General features: G+C 36.2%; 1 long non-coding RNA gene across 1 annotated transcript; it reads left to right on the top strand.

Moving 5' to 3' along the window:
- Nucleotides 1-272: 272 nt before the first annotated feature.
- LOC116550708 lies at nucleotides 273-12982 on the top strand. Its single transcript, XR_004268539.1, has 3 exons — nucleotides 273-351; nucleotides 856-862; nucleotides 12972-12982. It is a non-coding gene; the product is annotated as an uncharacterized LOC116550708 (long non-coding RNA).
- Nucleotides 12983-22490: the final 9508 nt, after the last annotated feature.

Genomic DNA, 22490 nt, shown 5'->3' with positions numbered 1-22490 from the left:
TTGGTTATAGTTATTTCATCTTGTTTTCTTCATATCTTAAAAGACAAAGCAAGAATTAAAATACCTAAAACCTAAAAGTAAGTAAGTAGTGAGTGACAGCTTTATTTTCCTTTCCATAGTCAACCTCCTACATATATCTTGTTTTTTCGTGCTCTATCAAATCAGGCATTTTTATTTAAAGAACGCTTTGAAAAAATATTTCACTTTGTCTATTAATTCCTTCTCAGTGTTATCACACTGAAATTTTGTGATAAATCTCACTCTTCTTCCTGACAGATATTCCTCTTTAATGGCCTATAAGTTACCTGTGGAGGATGTCCACCCTCTGTTTCAGGCCTTTTTGAATTAGAGGTAGGTAAGTTTGGGTATATATAAATAAGACTTGATGTATTCGTTGCATATTTTCATGTAGAATATATGTACTTTCAAATAGAACAAATAAATAATTGATCAAAATTTGGAAAATCCCTGCCAGAACAGTCTTAACAATCTCACAGAAAATGAAATGGTGGTCCACTTCCTCTCTCCTTTTCTCTTTTTTTTTCAGTTATATCTTCTCTATGAAATATATCTTAATTTCAATGCCATGTGTTTGAGGTTTTAGGCATGAAAATTGGTAGAGATGGGGGTATGTTCTAGCTTCTATTCGGTACCCCATCAGAAGTCTTCTTAATTAGAAGTTAAAGAGTTTGCAAAGTGTTTTGTGTGTGCTAAATCCAAACCTTAAAACAATTCATAAGAATAACAAAGTATATATAATATATTTAAATATTCACTTCAATCGTTTAATTTATAATGACAAATACTACCTTACTCGTTGTGAAGTACCTCAGTACCCAACAACTAAGACAACAGCCAGTGTGTATTGCTGCTGAAAATTAACAAAAACTAAGCTTAAAGATCAAAGTTTGGGCAGGCCAGTGTTCATGTTAGGCCTTCCCCCTTCCCTGTTAAATCTTAAGAAGTTTGATTGGAATGATATAACATACTTGCTTACAATCCATCAAAGACATATTGGGTCATTGAAAATAAACTTCAAATGGCCAAATGAAACAAAGTCACTGTATGACTTTCAGACAGAGTCTGAAAGCCCACTGTGGGGGCTTCAGACAAAGACCTCAAGAGATTTAAGTTACACTGCAAGTTATACAACTCTCAACTACAAATATTTATTCATGATGGCTATAAAATCCTTTCCCACTAAAGATCTTATGGAGCCTGCAGAAATGCCTCTTTAAGTAAAGAATATAAGACACACATTGATTTATAAAATATTCTTTTTTTTCATTGACTAGGTGGCAAGGAAATTTTTTGTTTGAAGGAAATAAACATACTTTCACTTTTAAGGATAAAGAGACACTCTAAACTAGTCTAAAATTCCCTGTCCAACTGACATTAACATGATCAGAACCAAGAATGTGCACTAAGTTCAAATGTACAGTTATTTACTACTAAATCCAACAAATTTCACATTACAGTAGTTCCTCAGTTTCTGCAGGGGATTGATTCCAGGAACCCCCAACAGATACCAAAGTCCATAGATGCCAAAGCCTCTTTTATAAAATGGCATCACATTTGAATATAACCTACCCACATCCTCCCATATATGTACTCTAAATCACCTCTAGAAACTCATGATACCGAATACAATGTAAATGCTACATGTATAATTGTTATGCTGTATTGTTTCTTATTTGTATTATTTTTATTGGTTTGTAATTTTATTTTTAAGGTATTTTTATTCACAGTTGGCTGAATCTGAGGTTTCACAACCAGTGGATACAGAGGGTCAATTGTACATGTTTGTTATATTTTCTAAGGTAAGTGGAAATCTATTTAAAATTTTGTCACCAATTTTATTTATATTTCATCACAATCTGTTAAAAATACATTATATAAATCATTGAAATAGATCTAGTTATTGTGCTGATTTTTTAACCATCTGTCACTTGTGTTTTGTGAGTTTCTTTGTGTGAATATAATTTTTTATACCTCAAAGAAAAATTTCACTTGAGTAGCTTCTCTCTCCACCCTTACCCCTTCTAGAATTAATGTCTGCATTGCAAAAGAAATATCTTCTTGAGGTGTTTTGTGAAACTATGAATTAAATTTAGAAAGCCATCAGGAAATCTATCTCCACCAAAATTAATGAGACATATGCTCATCGTTGAGATTGTTTGCTCATATCTCATCCTCACTTAACTTAGCTGGAATTTCCAGTTTTTACATACTTACATTTCAGGTCAAACAGAACCTCAAAAACGTTTGTGACCCAATTCTCACTCTGAGAAATCCAAGTTACTTCCCAATTATAGAATCTTATTATCCAGAACTTCTTGGCATTTAATTTATCTAGAATAAGGAGAGAAGTAAAAATAGAGTGTAAACAAATTATTGTACTGGGCCTCATTTTGTTTGCCAGAAGAAGGAGTGGATGAGAAATGTACCCCTTTGGAATGGGCTCAGAGAATAAGGATATTCATGTTCCTTTTAAAAGCCTATTAAGAATCACCTCTATATCAGAGATTCTTAATAATCAAATGGATAATATGATCTTCTCCATGAATGAAAAAATCAGTACTCTTGCCATCCAGCTCAGTGCATGTTTTATGAGCTCGTAAAAATGTCCAAGATGGCAGAGATGTAGGCTTTTAAGGGATTTCTACTCACTGGGACTGACCTGACTACTCTGATTTACAGTGTATATTTCCAGCAGTGAAAAATAGGTAAAAACAACAACAACAAAAAACTTCCAGTCTCAATATGGCACCATGTCTTCAAGAGACCATTCTGAAGGCAAGCAACCATCCTAAATGTTAATACCTTTTCTGTTAAAAGTTGAAGTTAGTTTTCCTTCCTAAGATAGACCTTATTCTGGTAATGATGTGCTCCATCTTTCTCTAAATGCTTTTGTTATCACGTCTACTAATGAATTTACCAGGTAACCTCATATACTATCCTGTTTTCTTATATAATTTTGACTTTACTCAGCTAGCTTTTCCAATGGAAAAAACTAAAGCAACACCCTTATGCCCTTTGGATTCTCTAGTACTTTCTACTTTATCATCTAAAAATAGTTAATCCATTAGTCTGTTCTCACAAATAAAACATACCTGAGACTGGGCAATTATAAAGAAAAGAGGTTTAACTGACTCACAGTTCATCATGGCTGGGGAGGGCTCAGGAAACTTACATTGTTGGTGGAAGGGAAAGCAAACATGTCCTTCACATGGCAGCAGCAATGAGAAGCACCAAGCAGAAGGAGGAAACTCCCCTTATAAAACCATCAGATCTTGTGAGAACTCACTATCACAAGAACAGTAGCACAGGGGTAACTGTCCCATGATTCAATTACCCTCTCACGACACAGGATTATGGGAGCAACAGTTCAAGATTAAATTTGAGTGGGGACACAGCCAAACCATATTAGTTAATTTTACTGACTTGTGTAATGACACAAATCTATAGATTGTGATTTGAATCAAATTACAATTAACAATAAAATTTCTCTTTAGATAGAATGTATGGGTCCCAGAACCAGTGTTTGGTGTTGGTGATGACTTCAGGTTTATACTCAAATACGTACTTCCATAACATTTTTAATTTTTCCAAGGACTTTGGATTCTATACATTTTTACATTTGTATTGTCCAAGAGATAAACACTTTCTACTAGTGGACTCAACAATAGTTCAAATGGTTAAGAATCTAGCAGCTGGTCACTACATGCTATGCACAACACTAAAAATTAGGGAGAAAAAGATGTTTCAGTGTTGGTTGGTGATATGGTTTGGCTGTGTCCCCACCCAAATCTCATTTAGAACTGTAGTTCTCATAATCCCCACATGTCATGGGAGGAACCAGGCGGAGATACTTTAATCATGTGGGCAGTTCTCCCATCCGGTTCTCATCATAGTGAATTTGTTCTCATAAGATATGATGGTTTTATAAAAGGCTTCCCCCTTCACTGGGCTCTCATTCTTCTCCTTGCTGCCACCATGTCAAGAAAGACGTGTTTACTTCCTCTTCTGCCATGCTTGTAAGTTCCTTGAGGCCTCCCAGTCATGCTTACCTGTGAATTAATTGAACCTCTTCTCTTTATAAAGTGTCAGGTATGTCTTTATTAGCAGCATGAGAATGGACTAATACAGACGGGGTATTTCATAGTAATAAAACAGTAATAAAGAACAATAAGATAACTGCTATTAGACAGAAACCCAGAAAAGTACAGTTGGAATCCAGGTGACTAGAATGCTGTCTTTTCTGTACAACCTCCAGAGTTATAGTTAGATTACTAAGATTACCTTGAAAAGGTTTTGTCCGTACTCTCAGTGAAAAAGCGAAATAACCTTATAGACCAGGCTTAGAAAGTTGCTTCATTTGCCACAATCAGCAAGGTGGGGAAATCAAGAAACAGCATTTGAGATAATTATATTCAGGAAGATAGGATTCTTAACTTCAATTTAGATAAACAGAAACTAATATCATTCCTGCAGTTATTGATGCAACAGCAATGTCAACGGCTGAATCCACGAGGGCAGTCAATCCAAGGACACATGAACCACCCCTTTGCATGCTGACATTAGAAAACCCAGCATCTTCATGACTGACGTGAACAACATGTCAGGAGAACAAGTAGAAAGGCATTTTCAACTCAATTTTATCTTTTAAATTTCATGCAAGATAGCATTTCACACAAGTGCTACAATTGGTAGAAATTAAATCATAACCCAAAACCTAGTTACTAGGTCATCTGATAAGTGAATTTTGTTTGTTAGTTGGTTGTTTGAATGTTTGTTGGGTGGGTTTTTATTTTTTTTCCTACTCTGGAAGAAGCTGACACCCAAAAGTGGTTTAATGATTGTGTTGATCTACACCATATGGAAAAAAAATCAGTTATAGCTTGCGAACTAATTGCAGAAAAAAGATTCAATTCCTTTATTTCATATTCCAAATATATTTTAAAGCATAGGTGTCACTGATTTTCAACTAATCTTTCTTCCACTAATATATAAAGTGTTAGGTAGGTAAATTTATGTCCATAGTTTATAGACGATTACATCATATTATGGCATACCATAAGTAAATCACACAAGGCATCATCCAAGGTAAAGGAATTGTCAATGGATTTAGGCTATCACTTTGTAGAAATAAGATAAGCAGTGTGTGTGTGTGTGTGTGTGTGTGTGCATGTGTACACATGCAAGTACAATAAAACGATTATATAAATTGGGGAGAGTGGGAGCTTTTAAAAATCATAGTGAGAAAAAGTTATTTGCATGTGAATGTATTCTTTTTATTTTTAAACAAACAAGGGATAAATATAGTAGATATCTATTTTCCAACCAGTCTCTCATATCCCTGTTCCTTAAAAAAATATTTTCTTCTTTTGTGTAGTAATTTTCACACTCCATGTATAATTTATGGAACTGTATATCAGAGATGTATCAGTCTGCATGCACCTTCCCTTTTCCCTTGCAGATTACGTATGACCCAAGTGGACCAATCATACCCTTCCTCTCAGAAGCTTGACTCTTGGGCAGAATAATATGTACATGAATGGCAGATGAAATATTCAAAAGAGATTGCCATTATTCTGGAAAATATTAAGAAATGTCTGTGGATTCCATGATTCCTATGTGTTTCTCCACAGCCTTCTCTTTCTCTTTATTTATTTATCAAAGTATTCTTCTAATATACTCATTTTTTTCTCAACTTTCGGATTGATTCATACAATAATGGAATCTCATTGATCAATTAATCATTGTTTTAATCAGACATATATCCTAAGAAGTATGTTGACAATGTCATATGATTCCTCACGTTTAATGTTTAAAATAATGTTTAAAATAAATATTGTAATTTTACAGATTGGGAAATGAAACTTTAGAGAATCTAAACAATGTGAGTGAAATATCAAACTAGACATTATCAGAGACAAGATACAAGCCTATGGCTTTGTGACATAAAAACTGTGCTCTTAAGTAATCACACACACACACACACACACACACACACACACACACACACACACGGTCATATTAGAGCTGCCTTGCCCTTTCTTCCTATAACAAAACTGCTATAAAAATACCATAGAGTGGGTAGCTTGTACACAAACAAACAAATAAACAATGTTTCTTATAGTTCTAAAGGTTGAGAAGACCAACATCAACCTTATATTAAATGTTGAACCAGAGTTAGAATCGGGCCATTTGATAGGGAAAACTAAAGGCAAAGTTCAAAGAACATTTTCACCTTCTACTTTCTATGAAAGGGTGCCTAGACATCTATAGTTTGGGATTTCAGGAAAAGATCAGCCAGACATGTTTAATACTTTTCTCATTGGAAATGCTAATATTCAGGAAAAGGTAAACACACGTTTATAAAATGTATCTATGACACACTAAGATTTTTCTAATGAGGATCAGGCTTCTTAGCAGCAATATGTGTGCTAAGGAAAAGCTGTAAGAATAGGAAATTATTGACTGTCAAGTGATGAAATGAGAATTCTATGCCATGTATAACATGCCCTAAGGACAGATGAAACTATCCTAAACAAAATCTATTTCACCAAATAAGATTAACATCCTGTGACCTATTGTGACCACATTAAACAAGCTCGAATATTAAACAGTTCTTTCCTAAGCTGTCTATATGTCATAAACAGAGGTGACTTTGTCACTCTACAGGGCTACTGAATAGAATGCAAGAGACTGGCATTCTGACATTTGTGTTCTGAGGAATAAAAATGAGATTCAGATGATCAATTAGTATTGATATGTGTTACATGATATTGATGAGTGAAGAGTCAGATTTGATGCTAGTTCTGAATGTGCTTGCTCAAAGAAAACTGTGTGATCTAAAGTCAGTTGTTAAAATTGTTCAGGCTATGTTGGTAAAATTGGGTAGCATGGGTAAATATTCACCAAAACTACATTTTACCTTTCTCATAGTAAATTATTGAATTATAGCAAGTCTGCTATAGCACTAGTATACCAAAAATAATTTTTTAAGGTTGCCATAGAGATAACAACATCCATATTTATTTTTAGCATGTTTTCTTGTTTTGGTTTATTTTTTAAGGCACCTTATTTTCTTCAGAATTCATGTGAGTGAACTTGTATTTGTGTTCATAAATGTAATAATAATATCTATTCTAAAATATACCATCTAGATAATATCATTGAGTTTAGGGGATAAATTATAAGGCAAGTGCCAAAATATTAATTTAGATGTGTCTCAGCCTTATGTTGCTCACTTAACAGTTAGATAATATTATAGAATTAGACCTTGCTTGAACTTTAGTTTTATTTTATTTATTTGCTACAGCAAAGTACAAATGCCAAAAGCATCATTTGGAAAGCACAGCAGGGATCAGTGAGAGTGGGTGGCTGCATTGTCTTTCTTCTATCATACTGACAAACTTATTTTGAAATGCTGATGGAAAATTCAAATTGTAGTTTACCAGAAAAAATAAATAAATAAACTGTATTTTCACAAAAGTCTCTATACTTTACAGAGAAAAATCATTTTTCTTATGAAACTAATAATGCAGGCTAAATTCCCTAGCTGAATATAGGATAACTTTGTGGGGGGTTTTGTTTCTGGAAAATAAAATGACAGCTTTTATAGTACTCTGAATGTAGGAACTGAGAGCCTTAAATACACTAAAATGCAATAACAACTATATAATATTTTTTATAAAAGGCAGTATGACCTTTTTCGGTTTTATTTGAATTAATTGTTTTTATATGCTTGTGATGTGTACTTGGATAGAATGCCAACTTATTTGCAGAACATTGAAATCTGTGTAGAAAATGTAACATTTGTTGATTACTTTTCTGTGGAAAACAAATAATGGGTAGACTTCTAATAATTAAATTAAGAAGCTCCCTAGAAATTTGGTTAATTGTTTATCTATGCCCATATTTCACAACTAAAAATGCAAATTACTCACAACAGCTGTAAGCAAAATGTGCCCTTAAAATAGTCACATGGAATTTGGGGAATTGAAGAATGCTTAGAGAGTCTGTAAAACAAGCTTATTAAACAGGTGAGTAACTTCTTCAGAGGGACACAATAGATGTTATAAAATCTGAATCTGGAATATTACTTTCAGGTTTATTTCAATTCAGTGTCAACTACTGATTGATTTCCGTTACTCTTGGCCTATTATTAAAGAATAAAACAAGAGGAAACAGATGTTGGCAAACAAAGGGCAATAAATGCAACCAAAGAAAATAATTCAGATGAAAATATACATCAAAGGCTGAATTTGCTTTCACCATATGGAGATTAGACAAAATAGCCAGACTTTCCTTCTCCAGGAAAGGATATGCAAAATGCTCATATGGATAATGTAAATAATATTGTCATCATCATCAAATTGATCTCAGCTTTCCTATTTTTTTTTCAGGTTTACAATTTTAGTTCTGACTTTTCTGTTCTCTCTTCAACTCATTGCAGTTTGGCTTTAGCCTACCATTTCACGGAAATTTCTTTCATTAGGTTTTGAATGATCTTGATGACTTTAAAATAAATGACAAATTGTATCCTGACCTTATCTGACAACTTAACTGTGGATATATGTAGCTGTTACCTTCTTATGGAAATATTATTTTCTTTAGCATTTGTTTATGATTTGCCTCCAATATGTCTGGCCTCTCTTCTGTGTTTTTTATTGACGCCTATCCTATTCCCAGGCCTTTACATAATGGAGTGTATTAAAGTTTAACCTTAATCTATTTTTGATTTCCCTATACTGTCTCTTTAGGAGACGCAATCCATTCCATGGTTTCAGTTTTATTCTCTACATAAAACACAGACACGGTCTGGTGTGGTGGCTCATGCTTCTAATCCCAGCACTTTGGGAGGCCAAGGCAGGTGGACCACAAGGTCAAGAGATCGAGACCATCCTGGCCAGTATGGCGAAACCCTGTCTCTACTAAAAACACATGGACACAGGGAGGGGAGCACTACACACTGGGGTCAGTTGGGGGGAAATAGGGGAGGGAGGGTGGGGGGTGGGAAGCTGGGGAGAGATAGCAAGGGGAGAAATGCCAGATGTAGGTGATGGGGAGGAAGGCAGCAAATCACACTGCCATGTGTGTTCCTATGCAACAATTTTGCATGTTCTTCACATGTACCCCAAAACCTAAAATGCAATAAAATAAATAAATGGGAAAAAAAAAATTAGCTAGGCATGGTGGTGCGTGCCTGTAGTCCCAGCTATTTGGGAGACTGAGGCAAGAGAATTACTTGAACCTGGGAAGCGGAGGTTGCAGTGAGCCAAGATCGTGCCACTGCACACCAGCCTGAGTGACAGAGGCAGATTCCACCTCAAAACAAGAACACCACCACCAACAAAAACATAAAAACATGTTACATTGCACGAAGAAATCTAATATCTAATGTTCATTTGTTATATACATGTAGATGTCTCCAAGGCCCTTTGATGTTCACGGTCCAAAAGTTAACTTATGATCTTCTTCCTTGGACATACATTGCAAAATGACATTCGGTTGGTATGCCCTTAGCATTGTTCAAAAGAAACTGTATCCAACACAAATGCAATTCCTATGAGCTCCATGAAAGTTGTATTTCAGAAAAAGTTTCTCTCCATCAATTGTCTTTAACAAATCTCTATTACAAGCCACCACCAATCTTTTTTTTTTTTTTTTTTGAGACGGAGTTTCACTCTTGTTACCCAGGCTGGAGTGCACTGGCACGATCTTGGCTCACCGCAACCTCTGCCTCCTGGGTTCAGGCAATTCTCCTGCCTCAGCCTCCCGAGTAGCTGGGATTACAGGCACACACCACCATGCCCAGCTGAATTTTTGTATTTTTAGTAGAGACGGAGTTTCACCATGTTGACCAGGATGGTCTCGATCTCTTGACCTCGTGATCCACCCGCCTCGGCCTCCCAAAGTACTGGGATTACAGGCTTGAGCCACCGCGCCCGGCCTGCCACCACCAATCTTATATTGGTTTCTCTAAAAGCCTTGTGTGCAAATAAAGAAATAATCCCCTTTATTGTAAGTATAACATTGTATAACATTGGTTATATATCACTTATAATTAATTAATGGCTAACTCATTATTTATTTGACAAATCCTGAATTTATAGCAATGAAATATAGAAGATTAGGTCTGTGTCTCATGCAATTTATAGTTTAATGGGAGAGGGCTATTAGTAGCTTTGTTAGTTTTGTGTGCAACTAAGATGATGCGACATAGCAATTAAATTTTATGAGGAAATTTTAATCAGACAAATGTACACAGGTTGCCACAGAACTTGGTTCTTCTTTAGCCTGAATGTGGGAAGGGCTCTTTAAGGAAGCAATGTTTCTGTCGAGACTAGAAGAAGGAAAAGATCCATGAAAGCAAAAACCAGTGAGAAGAACAACTGAAGCTAAGATGTAGAAGTTAAAATAACCCAGTGGAGCTGAACATAGCTGAGTGTGCATGTTCAAAAAAAAATTGTAATAATAAGACAAGAGTGAACAGAATGTGGTCAGGAGAGAGTGGGGGAGGGTAGTACGCTAGATACAGTAGAGGGGGTTGAAAGAAGCAATAGCTCCCATGAAGTCTTTACCTGTGAAAAGTTTGTATTTTATTCTAAGTATAATGCGAAGCCATTGAATGTGAGGATTTTAAGGTCAATGATATGACTTGATTTACCGATATAAATGTTCATTCCAGTCAGTTAGAGAAAGAATGTCTGTCTTTCTCTGATGCCAAAAGCTATAAGATATAGACAGTGACCTCCATCTTATGAAGAAGCCAAGCTACAATACAAATTAAACCACTAGTCAGAGAGAAGAAAAATGGAAGAGAGTAATGGCTCTGCATGAGTTGTCTTTAGCTGCATATAAAATTATCTCAAACCTTAACAACTTAAAAAAACACATTTGTTATTCATAATTTCTCTTCATCAAGAATCTGACAAATTTATCTTGAATCTCTTCTCCAGGGTCTCTCACAGGCTGCAAACAAGTTGTTGGCCGGGTTTTGGCCATCTCAAATCTCAACTGGGTAAAGATTTGCTTCCAATATCACGTGGTTAATGGCAGGGTTCCATTCTTCACGGGTCATTGAACTGAAAGCCTCAATTGCTTGCTGGCTATTGGCCACAGGCTGCCCTTGGTTTATTGCCACTTGGGCTTCTCCAGCAAGGCAGATTTCTTTATCAAAACACACACGCTAAGAAAGAAATACAGAGAGCTTACTAGCAAGACAGAAGTCTTTTAAAACCTAATCATGGAAAATGACATTCCCAACTGGTGCTGCATTCTGTTTATTAGAGAAGAGGCAGAAATATCAGGAGGTAGGGATCATTGGAAGTGATATTAAATGACTACCGAAATTCACCCTCTGGCCGCTAATGATTTTTATATTTCCCTCCCAAATGGGAAGTAACGCCTCTCAAGGTTCTCAGAAGTCTCATCTCTTTATAACATCAACTTAACGTATAGAATCCCCATCATTAAACTCAGTTCTCGCTCTTGGTTCAGTGTCTCTCAATCTGTGACCTGTACTGTTCACACTTGCCCCATGACACCTGTTTATGCCATGTGGAGAAAAGCACCACCTAGAAAAGCCTTCCCAAATTCCTGAACCTCAGTTGTGCTGAATTTAAAAAAATGGTGGTTATTTAAGTAGCTAGGTTTTGTGGCATTTTGTGATATAGGAATAGAAAACCAGAACAATTTCCTAGGTGTTCCAGTCCCTAGAATACAGAAATGCAGAACCACAAAATACACTTCACAATAGGAAAGTGGTGAAATTCTTGAAGCCAGGTATTCTTATATTTCATGATCAGATGTCTATAGCACTTACTCTGGGGAGCAGATTTTGTAGGCCAAACAGCTACAGCACAGCACGCTGGGCAGGTATCACTGACATTGCTCACAGAAGGCTTCTCAATATGGGACACACAGGCAAAGCTATTCAGAGGCTGAAAAGAGAGTAACTCTATCAACCACTCATATGAAATGCATCATTTCTGTACAATCAAGGTATTGGAAGATACATCGCTTTCTCTTTTCCCATTGTCCCCAATCTTCTCATGTAGAGTGGGTAGTAAGGAAATAATATTAAGCCGCTTATTGTTTCTGAAGTCAATCACAGGGCCCTGGATGTTACTGAAATTCCTGTGGGTGACATGGTTTCTAAGACATGGATATGTCTTAGAAAGGTCACATCACTAGTCTACCAAGTCTGCACACACACAAATACTCTACGTTTATTTATGAAGCTTTGCCTGAGCAAGAACTGGCTGTTCATTTTGGTTTTGCATTTGGTTTTTGTTTGTTTCAGAAAAAAAAAAAATCCTTGGACTGTCAGTTGAGTAAAATTTGCTTTAGTTAAGAAAACAAAATATACCACTGAAAGTTAGGAGGTAGGAGCAGTAGGATTATCAGACTGGTGCTAGGGAAATGTAACAATGTTCATGGTTGTGGCAGAGATTTTTATGGCAGGATTTTGACTCACAGGTAAGGTCTTCACCATAAATGTTTCTACGTTAAGGGCTTAGTCAGGAAACCACCCCCTGAAACACATACACTCTCTCGCTCTCTCTCCCACTCTCTCTCCCTGTTTGTCTCTCTCTCTCTCCTGCTGTCTCTGTCTATACTCACTCTCTAGCTGCCATCATACAGCCTTATTATTCTAAATATCTTTCTACTGATAAAACCAGATTTCGCTTTCTAGTTTCTACCTATTGAATAATGTTATATTCATATTTCAACCTCCTTACATCTTCTCTTGGATTTCCAATTCTCATCTCAATTTTACATATCTAAAACAAAATGTTTTAGTTTTCTTCCTCCTAACTCATATCCTCTTATTGATCGCCAACTTTTTATAAGATGACTCTATTTACTCACCCAGCTGCATAGATAAAAAGTTGAAATTATATTGGCCTCTCCATTTTCTCATGTCACATGTCCATCCATCAGACAATCATGTTCAGTACACCTTCAAATTTATCCTAAATCTGTTACTTGACTTCATCCACCGCAACACCTCTAATGCATGCCACCACATTCTTCAAATGAATATTGGAGTCGCCTTCTCACTTGTCTCCCTCCTATTCTTGCAGCCTTATACTCTAAACTACTGTGACACTTTAAATGTAAATCTCATTATGTTAAATTTTGGAATTCAAACATGTATGCTTTCTATTCCTAAAAAATTAGGTGAATAATCTGTCACCTGTAGATGCTGTCTCTCGTCTCCTTTCCTGCTTTAGCTGCACTGCTGGTATTCATCTCCAGTTAAACCACTGTGATAAGTCTTATCTTCATCATGATCTTATGCATTGTTTGAATGCAGATGCATTGTCAAAGATACTTTCTAGTCATTTCTAAAGCTATTGATAATTGTTAGTTAAAACCTACTATTCAATGCCGTGACACCATGCATCCCTTCCCTCTAGATCTCTTTATGCTGTAACCCATTGCTTCTCCTGTCTCCAGAGGTAAATCTGAAACCTCCCTTAATACCATTTTTGCCAACAATCATAAGAATGGTACACTAGGTTGGACTGAGCAGCTAGCCTAGAATGTCCTATAGCCTAGCATGTCCTATTAGACCTATGATTTGCACATGTGAGCAATATTAACTTATGTGAAATTCTTTATGTCCTTGTTCAGAGCTTTCATTTAGTTCCCACATATTTCCCTTTATGTCAACTCCCCGACTTGTACCCCCTCCACTATGGGCACGCTGCACCTGAGTTTCAGGTTTCTTGAAAAGTCTTTTGGTAATAACAGAAGGCAAGCATAGTTCAATAAATTGTCAGGGGAATTGGTGCTATATTTTATTAACAACATACTCAGACTGGGAAGGTTTGCCTGCTTTGAAGAGAAATATGAAAGGTAATGTGATGAACTGACTTCCTACTGCCGAGTTTACAAAGCTCCTTTTGTTTGTAACTTATTGTTACTTTCAGTCTTTATGTTTCAAAGGTTTTAGATTGCTTCTTATAGTTTGGAATTTATCTGTTCAGAACATTACAATGTCATAAAAAAAGGGGAAATATCCCCAAGTTCAAACTTTTATTTTCTATAATAAAGGCATAAAAATCCCACAGAACTCATTCTTCATGGTAGAATTGTGTGCCCCACAAGCTGAGACTAAGGACAAAGAAGTGCACACATCTCCTCTCCCTCCATTCCCAGCAGTTTTCATTTTCAAGCAACCACTACAAAGTTCTTTTTCTAGTTGCCAGAATGAATACAGAAAAGATTTAATGCTCTAGGGCATTTCTGTATAAAAAAGAAATCATATCACCTGAATAACTAATGCAGACTTTAATGTGATATTCAACTTTATGATTCTAGTATAGACAGAAAGAAAACAGATAAATTACACTTGAATACGTACCAAAATGTTTTTGACACCTCAACCTATAAAGCAATTTTTCAAATGAAAACAAAAACGGTATATGCCTTTTCATATGTCGGGGTGGCTGATTTATGACAATGTCTATGTTTATTCACACCAAAATAACACTAACAAAAAAATCTCACAAAATATACCACCACCACCAAGTCTCATGTGCCATAGCTACAGCTCCGGATTTTTACCTGTATTGTCATATAATTATACTGCTCACTTTTAGAAAACAATTATAAAACATCAGTTTCTACAGTTCAGGAATCAAAAATATTTGAAAACTTTGAATGCATATAGTCCATGTGAGCACTTAACTAATACCAGGGTGCTTTATGGAGTCATTGCTTCCAGTAAATTCCCTTTGTTTAAGAACACCCATCTTTTCAGAGGACTTTCTGTAATAGTAATTTCAAAAGAAAAAGAAAAGAAACTTTCTTGGCCGGGCGCAGTGGCTCAAGCCTGTAATCCCAGCACTTTGGGAGGCCGAGGCGGGTGGATCATGAGGTCAAGAGATCGAGACCATCCTGGTCAACATGGTGAAACCCCGTCTCTACTAAAAATACAAAAAATTAGCTGGGCATGGTGGCGCGTGCCTGTAGTCCCAGCTACTCAGGAGGCTGAGGCAGGAGAATTGCTTGAACCCAGGAGACGGAGGTTGCGGTGAGCCGAGATCGCGCCATTGCACTCCAGCCTGGGTAACAAGAGCGAAACTCCGTCTCCAGAAAAAAAAAAAAAAAAAAAAGAAACTTTCTTTAATTGCATTTAAAAAGCAGCTATTTAATTTTATTATTTTATATATGTCCAAGATATTAAAAATCTAACAACTCTAAAGACAAGAAAATGATATGAGCATGTGTATGTAAAAGAGACCCAGCAATCCCATTACTGGGTATATATCCAAAGGATTATAAATCATTTTATTATAAGGACACATAAACATGTATGTTCATCGCAGCACTGTTAACAATAGCAAAAACTTGGAACCAACCCAAATGCCCATCGATGATAGACTGGACAGGGAAAATGTGGCACATATACACTATGGAATAATACACAGACATAAAAAATGAAGAGTTCGTGTCCTTTGTAGGGACATGGGTGAAACTGGAAACCATCATTCTCAGCAAACTGACACAGGAGCAGAAAATCAAACACCGCATGTTCTCAGTCATAGGTGGGTATTGAACAATGAGAACACATGGACACAGGGAGGGGAACATCACACACTGGGGTCTATCGGGGGAATTGGGGGGGATAGCAGAGGGTGTGGGGAGTTGTGGACGGATAGCATGGGGAGAAATGTCAGATATAGGTGATGGGGAGGAAGACAGCAAACCACATTGCCATGTATGTAACTATGCAACAATCCTGCATGTTCTTCACATGTACCCCACAACCTAAAATGCAATTATATATATATATATATATATCTCAACACTAAGTGAAAGAAACCAAATACACACACACACACACACTCACAAACAGCCACTATGTATAATCACTTTCTTTAAAACTTCTCATCCTATAGTTAGATCATGATTTCTCAATTGCAAAAGGTAAAATAATACATAGATACACATTTTAACTTCTCTGTTTTTTGTTGATGACAGCAGTAGTGTTGTGGAAAGACTCTAATTTGAGAAACTGAGTTTGAAATCTGCTTTGCAGCTTACTTCTCAATGATACTGGGCAATCTAGTTGGCCAATTTCAGTCTCAGTTGCAGTACAGAAACAATTTATTTTAAAAATACCCCATGGGAAGGAAAACACTTAAACATGCATCTCTGGGCTTCAATTGTTATGACAGGATTAACATGTACAAACATTAATTTCAAGTTAAAATGTTCTATAAGTTAGAGGTACTGAATTAGTCAGGGTTCTCTAGAGGGACAGAATTAACAGTATAGATGTGTGTATATACATATATATATATATATATATATATATATATATATACACACACACACAAAGGGGAGTTTATTAAGGACTACTAACTCACACTAACACAAAGTAGGGTCCCACAGTAGGCTGCCTGCAAACTGAGGAGCAAGAAAGCCGATCCCAAAGCTGAAGAACTTGGAGACTGATGTTCAAGGGCAGGAAGCATCCAGAAAAGGAGAACGATGTAGGCTTGGAGGCTAAGCCAGCCTAGTCTTTTCATGTTTTCCTGCCTGCTTTTATTCTGGCTGAGACAGTAGCTGATTAGATTGTGCCCACACATATTAAGGGTGGGTCCGCCTTTCCCAGTCCACTGACTGTAATGTTAATCTCCTTTGGCAACACACTCACAGACACACCCAGGAACAATACTTTGCATGCTTCAATCCAATCAAGTTGACAGTATTAACCATCACAGGTAACCAAAGGTGGTATGGGATGTCTCAAGAGGCAGTCAGGGTACATATCCGATTTTAGATGATACTGGTGATCCCTTGGTAGAAATCTGGGACAGTAGATACAAGCACTGCAAGGTACACTGGACTGTAACTTTAACCCTAAGATTTATGACTTTCTCAATTCTAATCTTCCTCAAATATCATTTCCATCAGAACACTTCCTTTTGCAAAAGCTCATTACTTTAAACCATATTGAATCAAGTTCCTTTGAATGATTGATATAGCTCATGATCTCTATTTAAATGTATTATCTCTGAAAAATGCTTTCTCCTCTAGCCAGAACAGGCTTGTTCCCCAGATACGCCATAGTCATGTCTACCTGCCTCCATTCTTTTGTTTTTTATGTGCTTTCACTTTAAATCCCTTCCTACTATTTAGTTCTGGCTAATTCCTACATTCTTCAAGAACTAGTTTTGTGTTTTAAACACCGTATTCATTTGTTCTCAGGCTGCTAATAAAGACATACCTGAGACTGGCCAATTGATAAAGGAAAAAAGGTTTAATGGACTTACAGTTCCACATGGCTGAGGAGGCCTCACAATCATGGCTGAAGGCAAAGGAGGAGCAAAGTCACCTTTTACATGAGAGCATGTGTAGGGAAGCTGCTCTTTATAAAACCATCAGAGCTTGTGACGCTTATTCACTATCATGAGAACAGCATGGCAAAGGCCTGCCCCCATGATTCAATTACCTTTCACTGGGTTCCTCCCATGACACATGGGAATTATGGGAACTACAATTCAAGATTTTGGTGGAGTCACAGCAAAACCATATCAAATACCTCCTATTTACCCCATTGGTGAAGGAAGATTCCTGCCCTAGGGTTATGGGAATGGCTGAACACATAATAGCCAACTTGGACAGATGAGTTTGACAGCAGTTTACTAGTCACAGATACTTACAGCCTGTGGGAGGGGATCACATGCCAAGCAATGCCACATGGAGGTTGTACTCAGAAACAGGGTGAACAAACAGAGGCTGAAAAAGGCCAGCACTGTAGCATCAAGAGGGTGAGCTGTTTCCTGGTTCCTGAAGAAGGATGTGATTGGCTTGTCTGAATATTTCCACGGACTGGCAGGGAAGTGAAACTGCTACTTTGGAATAAGCAAGAAACTTATCTTGTCTGTTTGAAAAGGAACTTTGATTGGCTAAGGTACCTGTATCTACGCAGGAGCAGAGCGGAGAAAAGAACTTGGCTTTTGAGGCTCTCCAGGCATCAAGGCAGTATATAATGCTGAACTTCTATTTTAGGCCTTATACTACAAGTATGTCTTCTCTCCCCGATATATCCTTTTGATCAAATGAGATAAAGTACATGGATATAAATTTTAAATTACTAAACAAGCTTGTTTAGTAACTTAAGTTATAAGTTACAAGATGGAATAAATTACTTAATTTCCTTAATATAGCTTTCATTTATGTCCCCCACCAAATAAATAGCAAGAATGTAAAATATTCTTTACATATTCATTCTTATTACTAATATGTTACTTTGGTCTTGTCATCTAGATTTTACATCTTTTATGCTTTTATGTATAAAAGCCATACTTTTGCCTTGCATTCTCTACGGTGCAGCATTCAGGAGATAGCAGTCATTTGACTGATTTAATAATTCTATCTAAGGGAAAAAAAAACCTGACTAATAATTTTTAATATACCCATTGTATTGTAATAAACTTGTTCACTCATCCACACTTAACAGAATAGATGCACTTCAAGAAATCTAATTATAATATAGTTTCCCTCTCCTAGTGCCTACAGTTATAAGATTGGAGATTTCTTTTCACGTAAAACTAGGTTGTAAAAGACTGTGTTAAACATCTCTAACGTGGAAATGATTAAAATAATAGTCACATGAAATGCTGAAATATGAAGAATTATTAAACAAAGCTTATGAACATTTAGAAAATAAAATTAATTAAAAATCAGCAAGAATTTATCACCAACAAGTTGCATCAAAATTGACTAGCTTGCTTTTTAGCAGGTTTGCTGGTATTATTGATTTGGAAAATGCCGTATAGTATATTTTAATTTTGGTGAGATATTTGACACAACTTTATTAATATCCTTGAGGATCAGGAATAAATTTATAACTGGCAGAAGAGTACATAGAGCATATTGATTGATGTCAACTTGATTACAGACCTTCCAGTTTGATGAAAGATTCTGCCTTTGGTCCTGTTCTCTACAGAAAAGCTTTATGATGAGAATAAGAAACAGAAGGTATAATCATCACATTTTTAATGACATATAGTTGGGAGAGATGATAGATGAAAGTATCACATGCAAATCTACCTCAATAGGCTAGAAAACTTTGTCCAAACAAGATTAAGTTTAACAGGAATATTACAAATATATTTAGTTTAAGTTGAATTTAAATTCAGTCAAGTAATAGTTGTGAAAGTACAGTATGGGTATACCTGGAATAATACACATATTTAGCCAGAAGGTTAATATGAAAGTTCAGTGCTATGAAGTTAATGTGATCAAAATTGGTGAAGCACAGGACCTGGATAAATGGGGCAAGACGGCGAGGCACACCACTGTGCAAGGCTGCCCTGGCCACTTTTAGAGGCCTCTTCTCTGTTCTGAATGTCCAGAGAAAAATATGCTATATCAACAATCTGACAAGGTAAAATATATTATTTGATTTAAAGTGAGGGAAGTTAGAAGAAAGAACAAACACAGTATTTTTTTTTTTTAATAAAATGTTATGCTCCCAGCACTTTGGGAGGCCAAGGCGGGTGAATCATGAGGTCAAGAGATCGAGACCATCCTGATCAACATGGTGAAACCCCGTCTCTACTAAAAATACAAAAAAATTAGCTGGGCATGGTGGCGCACACATGTAGTCCCAGCTACTCAGGAGACTGAGGCAGGAGAATTGCTTGAACCCAGGAGGCGGAGGTTGCAGTGAGCCAGGATCACGCCATTGCACTCCAGCCTGGGTAACAAGAGTGAAACTCCATCTCCAAAAAAAAAAAAAAAAAAAAATGTTAGGCCGGAATTTTGAGATAATAGTTTAAGATTTTATTTATGTATTTTTATTTCATACTTCATCTAAGTGCAAGAGTGGGAAATTATTATCAGTTGTAAGAGGTCATAGGAGAATAATGTATACATATCCTGGCACATGTATCAAAAGAGACAAAATTGTCTATGAACCCAAACTTTATCCATATTCACCTATGAAGTTTTCAGACGCTCTTCCCTGGATCACCAGGCTAAGGAAACAAAAGTATATTCCTGAAGTCAAAACCCACTCAGAGGTCACCCGCAAACACACCTTCTCCCAGATAGCTAACAAAAAGGTAATAGAAAGAAGCTGCAGGAAAGGAAAGACAAGAGATAAGATAATAATAGTGTGTTTCAAAGCTGTGAACTTCGAAAAGAGAAAGGTTGAAGGAGAAAGGAAAGCAAAGAGAGGGTTGATATGAATAGGAGGAGGACCAGAGGACAAAGAACTTATTAAAATGACTTTAGGTTTACTGCCTCTACTTTTTTAAAAAAATTTTCTTTTAAACTTGGTCTAAGCTCTGGAGAAGTAGATTTTCCAATTTGCATATTTACTTTAAGATATTCCAAAGCATCAGGCAAATTGGGTTTTTATTTATATTTAGCAAACTAATAATTTGCCCTGAGACACAGAAAGCTCTGATGTTCTGGGACTTCTTTTACAACAATTAAAAAGGTTGATATTCTCTCAGAATCTCTGGAGCTATTGAAAAACTGAAAATTGACAGAAAAATAATTTTGTTATGCCAAAGAGCCTGACAGGTGGGCAAAGTATTTAAGGGGAATTGCAGTGACTTTCAATTATCTATCCTTAGACACTTATCTGTTTCTCATGGTGTCCTACCTAATGAATAACTCTTCTGCAGATGGTAAGAAACTAGGATTCTTAATTGCCACCAGGCTAAAATTAACAACAATCATGAGCAATGCTAGGGGAAGAACCTGGCAGAAAATAGTACATCTATCAGAAGAAGGCAGTGGAATATTTACTCCCATAATATGTACTGTAACATAGACAGTAAGAATCACTTTGGCAGTGTGAAACTTTATAAAATTCTATTGCTATAAGAGCGTTAATAAAATTTTGTTTAACTGTTAACAAGTATGTTTAGGGAACATATTAATCCAATAATGATAGTTGTTATTTTCACTGGCTTAATATGATCTCTAAACATAATTTGCTATTTATATTTATTAGCTAATTCTCAAAACTACTTTGGAAGCAAATGTAATATTACTTACCTGTATCTTAACATTAACATATATATTCCAAGTTAAGAAAAAAGTCAACATTAGCAATTGAAACTATATAGACCTTCCTCCCTCAAGATTATAGTTCATAGTTTGGCAAACACTGCCATTGTTTCTCATAGGACCTTGCATTTTGAAGGAAATATAAATGCAAATAAATGCCCAAAAAGCGGTGATAGAGCTCATTGTAATGGCTGCCCACATGTAATATCACCATTATCATTTTATCATAAGCTATTTTTTACAAATAATCTAAAAAATGGGATAGTAATATGCAATTTAAAGAACAGAACAGAAAAGTAGAGACTGAGTAAAGAGAGGCATTTGAACAAATGATTTTCAGATAATGGTCTAGATTTCAAATAATTTCTGTATTTTTGCTGCTGGATTTTGCAATCAAATATTGACCAGTTTAGAATTTTGCATGTAGTCTGTTTCCAATCTCGTTTCTTTATTAAACTTGAAAGAGAGAAAATGGGATGAGAAAAGGGTGGCAGCAGCCCACACAATCTTTTAACTGTAGTTCTGAGTTTAACTTGTGTATCAGTATTCTAACTTCTAGGTCACATATGTATAGTCAAAGAATCTAATAATTTTTGGAACAGAAAGTGAGAATGAAGATTCTCCATTATAAATCTCTCTTTATTGGTGAATTAATTGTGATTTATGAGATTAAAAACTTGACTTAAGGTTTCCAGTGGAAAGTAGGGAACTGAATCTATGTCAAAGCAAATCAGAATACAGTACATACTGGGATCCTTGAGACGATTTAAGTTCTACCCTAAAGCATTGCTGACCACAAAGGACAGATATAAAGCTGGATGTGTCTTCCCGGACCACTTCCATCCTGAGGTCCTCTAGGCAAAATTCTTCCTTTACATATTTATTATGTATGCATGTATGTATGTTATTTTGAGTTTCAGTTTTGTTTCTGTTGCCCAGGCTAGAGTATAATGGTATGATCTCAGCTTCCTGCAACCTCCATCTCCCAGGTTAAAGTGATTCTCCTGCCTCAGCCTCCAAAGTAGTTGAGATTACAGGCATGTGCCACCATGTCCAGATAATTTTGTATTTTCAGTAGAGACTGGGATTCTCCACGTTGCTCAGACTGGTCTTGAACTCCTGACCTCAGGTGATCCGCCCGCCTCGGCCTCCCAAAGTGTTGAGATTACAGGCATAAGCCACTATGCCCAGCTTCTTTTACATACTTCAATACCAATTATGGAGCCATATCACAAAATTAACCCAGAGGAAAGTGGCTCAAACATCAGAAACACAATTTTCATCACGAAATTCTCATTACTGTGGGAATTACCAAATATTAAATATCATTTCTTTTCTATCAAAAGACCTGAGAGGGAAAATATTCTACCAGGAAGACTCATTTCTATGACAACCTAAGAATAAGTAGAATGACAAATCTCCAGAGC

The sequence above is a fragment of the Sapajus apella genome, unplaced genomic scaffold (assembly GCF_009761245.1).
Source record: "Sapajus apella isolate SASKATOON/1434 unplaced genomic scaffold, GSC_monkey_1.0 scaffold8, whole genome shotgun sequence".
NCBI classification, from domain to species: Eukaryota; Metazoa; Chordata; class Mammalia; order Primates; family Cebidae; genus Sapajus; species Sapajus apella.
The sequence above is the reverse complement of the archived record's forward strand: the minus strand, read 5'-3'. Positions and strand labels throughout refer to the sequence as shown.